This window comes from Pseudophryne corroboree, chromosome 10, assembly GCF_028390025.1.
Source record: "Pseudophryne corroboree isolate aPseCor3 chromosome 10, aPseCor3.hap2, whole genome shotgun sequence".
NCBI classification, from domain to species: Eukaryota; Metazoa; Chordata; class Amphibia; order Anura; family Myobatrachidae; genus Pseudophryne; species Pseudophryne corroboree.
Genome location: NC_086453.1, coordinates 316,298,054 through 316,304,199, shown reverse-complemented (window position 1 = coordinate 316,304,199; position 6,146 = coordinate 316,298,054). Strand labels below are relative to the sequence as shown.

General features: G+C 44.6%; 1 pseudogene; it reads right to left on the bottom strand.

Moving 5' to 3' along the window:
* Window positions 1-290: 290 nt before the first annotated feature.
* On the bottom strand, window positions 291-408 carry LOC134967120 (5S ribosomal RNA; annotated as a pseudogene).
* Between the last annotated feature and the right edge of the window lie 5,738 nt (window positions 409-6,146).

The window sequence follows — 6,146 nt, the reverse complement described above, 5'->3', positions numbered from 1 at the left end:
CCTTTTTTCATGTTAGCTTAATTTCCTTGCATCTTAGTTTAAGGTCATTAGCAGATATAGTTCGTTAGCTATTTGTTTGGCGGAAAAGAGGGGCAGGTTCACTGTGTTTGAGTTAGTAGTTGCAGTTTTAGTTGGTTTGGTGCTGTTTAGGTGCACTCACCTTTGTTGTTGTGGGAGAATATTTAATAGCTACAATAGCTGGGAAACCGTGATGTTGTTAATGTTAGGAGCATCAAGAGCCAGAGAAGAGCTCCTGAATAAGTTCAGAATAAAGGTCTTCTAGACAAAATTGCCCACAGGACCTGGTATTCCCAGGTGATCTCCCATCCAAGTACTGACCAGGCCTTACCTGCTTAGCTTCTGAGATTGGACAAAATTTGACGTATTCAGGATAGTATGGCTGTGGGCAGTTGTTCAAGAAGAATAGAAAAAGTAAAGAAAGACTTCTGCTGTCTTTATCTGGGTTTGATCAAGATTTACAAATGATGTTCATCCTTTTCCAGATCAGAGAGTGTTTGAAAGGAGATCTTTTTGGTGAGAGCAGAGTCTGTTTTTTTGTATAACCAGGATTTTAAGGAAGAAAAAGACACTTCTGCTTTATGTTGTGACACCTTTTAGTGAACTGGAAAAAGTGTAATGCCTAGACCAGATTCCGCTATCAACCAGATGAGAGAGTGTTGAGGCTGAAAACATAAAAAGATTTTTCTGATTCACAAATGTGCTATTCTGAGATTATGCAAAAAAAAAAAAATTCTATAAGGTACCAATTGCACTTATCTCCTATACATAGGCTGAATAAGTCACCAAAAGATCCATATTTTGAAATATTGCAGCTTCACTCAAAGCATGCAAAAATGGTGAGGTTTTTGCAGATGATACCAAATTGTGTAAAGTTATAAATACAGAGGGGGATGCTGAGTCGCTTCAGAATGACTCAGTTAAATTTGAAGCATGGGCAGCGAAATGGAGAATGCGCTTCAATACAGACAAGTGTAAGGTAATGCACTGTGGTAACAAGAACAAAAATAACACCTACATACTAAATGGGGTAAAATTAGGGGATTATGTACTGGAAAAGGACTTAGGTGTCCTCATAGATAGAAAACTAAGCAGTAGTACCCAAAGTAGGATTGCAGCAAAGAAGGCTAATAAGATATTAGCATGCATAAAATGGGAAATTGATGCTAGGGACGAGAGTGTTATACTCCTGTTGTATAAATCACTAGTGAGGCCGCACCTTGAATATTGTGTACAATTCTGGGCACCTTACTACAAAAAGGATATCCTGAAGCTAGAAAAGGTTCAAAGGCGGGTGACCAAACTAATTAAGGGTATGGAGACGCTGGAATACGAGGAAAGGCTTGCAGGGCTAGGCATGTTCACATTGGAAAAGAGGAGACTAAGAGGGGGCATGATCAACATTTACAAATATATAAGAGGACAATATACAGATCTTGTGCAGGACCTGTTTTTGGTTAGATCAACACAGAGAACTAGTGGACACTCGCTCAGGTTAGAGGAGAGGAGATTCCGCACAATACGGCGTAAAGGCTTTTTCACGGTAAGGACAATACGTGTTTGGAATTCCCTGCCTGAGGGAGTTGTAATGGCCGACTCAGTCAACACCTTTAAGAATGGGGAAAAGTAAAAAGATATGTAAGTGCGCAGCCAGCAGCAGCTGGTATGGGGATGGTCAGATCCCAGAATATAATGGAATAAAAAACACAAGGTACCAGCGCTGGCTGTAAGAATTATATAAGGACGGTTTGCTGAATAAAATGTCAATTTATTAAACCATTTAAAAAGACAAGTGTGAAGTCTCGTTATTATCTAAATAACACTTAAAATGTATAGTATAATAATTCCCCCTGGGTATAATCACTTTTACATCCACTCTCCTTTGGGAGCATGCTCCTGAGGAAGCTGGATCACCTTGTTGCCAGCGAAACGCGTTGAGCCCTATACCCCACCTGGGCACTACTCCACGACACATTGGGACTCTGACATTTCCGGCATTCATTTGGACTTTGCTCCTATCACTGGGAATCACTCCACAAGGATAAAGAACCGGATCCACACAAACAGCTAGCAATGGACTCTTCCTAAAGCTGATGCCATCAAACATCCTTTCTGTGGAAACCGGTAATTATCTGCTGCTACAGTGAATGTTATCTGGAGACTGTCCTAGCCGTGAAAAAATCCATACATGTCCCAAAGGAGAGTGGATGTAAAAGTGATTATACCCAGGGGGAATTATTATACTATACATTTTAAGTGTTATTTAGATAATAACGAGACTTCACACTTGTCTTTTTAAATGGTTTAATAAATTGACATTTTATTCAGCAAACCGTCCTTATATAATTCTTACAGCCAGCGCTGGTACCTTGTGTTTTTTATACCTTTAAGAATGGATTAGATAAATTCCTAATGGATAAGGATATCCAGGGTTATGGTGCATAGTCACGCACTATAGTTATTATAAAAAAGAGGGATAAAATGTAACGGCAGTCATCAACTTCAGTCAAAATTTTATACCAAATAATCCTGCATAGGAGACCACAAATAGGTTGAACTCGATGGACAAATTGTCTTTTTTCAACCTTAGATACTATGTTACTATGTTAACATCAAAATGAACCGCCACTGCATAAATTTGTTATAAATGCAACCATAATTTGAGCACAAGTCTGGCTCAGATGTTTTCAAAGTGTTTATATATCATACAAACATAGAATTCAGTTTATGGCTAGCTAAAAAAAAACATGGAAAGGTAAAATATGCCTCGCTCAAAAAGACCATGGAAACAGTGGCGGAACTAGCGAGCGGTGGGCCCAGGTGTGACAAAATGCTTTGGGCCCCCCCACATCCCATCCAAGTCCACCCCCTCACCCCTGGAGAGGATCTGGTGAGGGGGACCTGCTCAGGGCCAGAGAAATGGATACCTTGCAACAGTTTCGTAACTAAACATTTTAGCACTGTGTGCAAGAAACGGCATCGGAGCCCCACCCCTGCATGCAAAACAGGGGCAGTGCGCGCCGTAGGCGCGCGCAAAAATACATAGTGGCGTGGCTTCGTGGGGAAGGGGTGTGGCCACAAAATAATACCAATTCATAAAACGGTGCACAGTAGTCTCCATTCTTAAAATTACACCGCACAGTAGCACCACTACACCAGGTAGAGACCCTTTTACACCTTACAGCGGTCAGATTCCTCTTTTTACACATTACGGCAGACAGCGTCCCCTTTTTACACATTACGGCAGACAGCGTCCCCCTTTTTACACATTACGGCAGACAGCGTCACCCTTTTTACACATTACGGCAGACAGCGTGCACTTTTTACACATAACGGCAGACAGCGTCCCCTTTTTACACATAATGGCAAACAGCGTGCCCTTGTTACACATAGCGGCAGACAGCGTACACTTTTTACACATAACGGCAGACAGCGTGCCCTTGTTAAACATAGCGGCAGACAGCGTACACTTTTTACACATAACGGCAGACAGCGTCCCCCTTTTTACACATTACGGCAGACAGCGTACACTTTTTACACATAACGGCAGACAGCGTCCCCTTTTTACACATTACGGCAGACAGCGTCCCCTTTTTACACATTACGGCAAGCAGTCCCCCCTTTTTACACATTGCGGCAGGCAGATTCCCCCTTTTTACACATTGCGGCAGGCAGTCCCGCGTTTTTACACATTGCGGCAGGCAGATTCCCCATTTTTACACATTGTGGCAGGCAGATTCCCCCTTTTTACACATTGCGGCAGGCAGTCCCAAGAAAGAGAGAAAGAAAGAAAGAAAGAAAGAAAGAAAGAAAGAAAGAAAGAAAGAAAGAAAGAAAGAAAGAAAGAAAGAAAGAAAGACACAGAAAGAAAGAGACTGAAAGAAAGAAGAATTATACTAACCCTCTCCGCTGGCTCAGGCTCCTCAGTGCAGCGTCAGACGATTCCCAGGCTGGAGAGAAGGAGGAGGAGGGAGGTGGAGGAGGGAGCCGCAGCAGCGCTGTGTTATTGGTGGAAGCGCTGCTGCTGCTGCCCCTCTGCTTCACTATAGGCTGTTCTCGGAAGACAGCCTATAGTGAAGCAGAGGGGCAGCAGCAGCAGCGCCTACACCAGTAGTAAAGCGCTGCTGCGGCTCCCTCCTTCACCTCCCTCCTCCTCCTTCCCCCGTACCACTGCTCCTCTCCTCTCTCCGGGCGGCTGTGCGCTGCGGGCAGCGGTTGCCCGCAGCGCACAGCGGCATGTAATGAGTCAGTTTGACTCATTACATGCTTTGGGCCCCTGGACAGAGGCGGGCCCCAGTGCAACGCATTGGTTGCACTGGCGGTAGTTCCGCCTCTGCATGGAAAGGTGAAATATGCCTAGAATAAATAATGTTAAATTATAGCTGGGTCACAAGATACAACAAAATGTATCAAAGTGCAATCAAATGCATCAGAGTGCAACTCCTGGTGCATGCAGACATAGAATACAGTTTATGACTGTCTCAGAAGTGACTGAAATGCATCAACGTGGATATTATGAGGAGGTAAAGTATGTTTACAATATACAGTATCCAATTGTAACTAATATTGTAACTAAATAAAGTGCAACCAAATGTATTAAAATGCAATCAAATAATTAAGTTAATTCTCCAAATTGAAGTGGGGAGGAGGAGAGGACACAGTATGATGATAATTTAATATAGATTGGAGTGGTGATACTTCAAATATATAGTCACCACTCCCCAGGCTTAATATAGATCAATTGCTGGTCCTGTGTTTGTCAGAAACATTTCTGTCCCCTATATTCAGTGGTGCAACGGTCGCCCGTTCCGGAAGGTGCGGTACCATGATGACATCACTCACTGATGTCAGATTCTGACGTACGTTTCACCGCTGGGCTTGTTCACGTGAGCCACGCCATGCAATACTCCAGCGGTGAGTATAAGGAGAGCCGCTGCCCAATCACGATTAAGCTATTCCTGATGGACAGCATTCTGCTCCTATTACAGCAGCTGTTCAATCGTCAGCCGCTGCCTCACCATGACTGAACAGTCTATGATGGACAGCATATTGCTCCTATTCCAGTAGCTGACCAATCGTGATTAGACCATCTCTGATGGACAGCATTTTGCTCCTATTACACCGCTGTATTCATCAGTGCTCTGTCAAACACAACCTGTAAACTGACAGTTAAGAGCTGAAATGACTACAATGGGATCCTCCAGCTAGAATGGCTGACATATACTCATAGGGTTAATTTACTAAGCATCAGTTTGGGCTTTAGTAAATCTGTGGATAGTGAGCCTAATTCAGACCTGATTGGTGCTGTGCACAGCAGCCAATCAGGTCTGAACTGTGCATGTACCGGCGCCGCAGTGCACTGGTGCTTGCCAGACAGCCGACGGCTGTCTCAGCCCTGCGATCGGCTCTGCTTGATTGACAGGCAGAGGGGGTCGCTGGGCAGGAGGGGGCAGGCTGGCGGCATTTGTCCGCCATTTAGGGGGCACGGTTTGGGCAACACAAGCGTGTCCGTACCACTGGGGGGCGGGCCGCGGTGGCTGCGTGGCATCATATGCATCCACTGCGACCCTCACAGCGACGAATAGCTCCTGCCAGCGTGCAGGAGGTGCACTGGCAGGGAGCTACTTGTAAAGTACAAAAGCATCGCCGCTGTGCAATGCTTTTGAACTTGTGCAGGGGAAGGAGGTCGGACATGACATGTGGGGCGGACGAGCCCTGTGCTGGGCGTCCCCATGCATGTCTGTGTGACTGATCCTAGATGTGCTATATTTAGCACATCTACGATCAGGTCTGAATTAGGCCCAGTATACAGGAAACTGCCAACAACCGAAGCTGACCCTTTAAAACTGACCCCATAGTGGCTGATGCAGAGTTGAACGTAGGCCCATTTGCAGAGTGTTTCTTGTGTGAATTTGCATTATGCATGATATGCAAATGAGCACATAGCATGCGCAATGCTGTTGAAGAGGGTTGAAGGGTGTAAAAGAGTTGTATCCATGTCTGATTGCATCTACACTTACAACAGAAAAGGCATAACTGGGTTGTAATGGGGTTCTTACTTTTAAGGGCAAGTCAATGCAACTGCATGCTACAGTGAGATGTGCATCAGGGAGAATACGCTTGCTGCG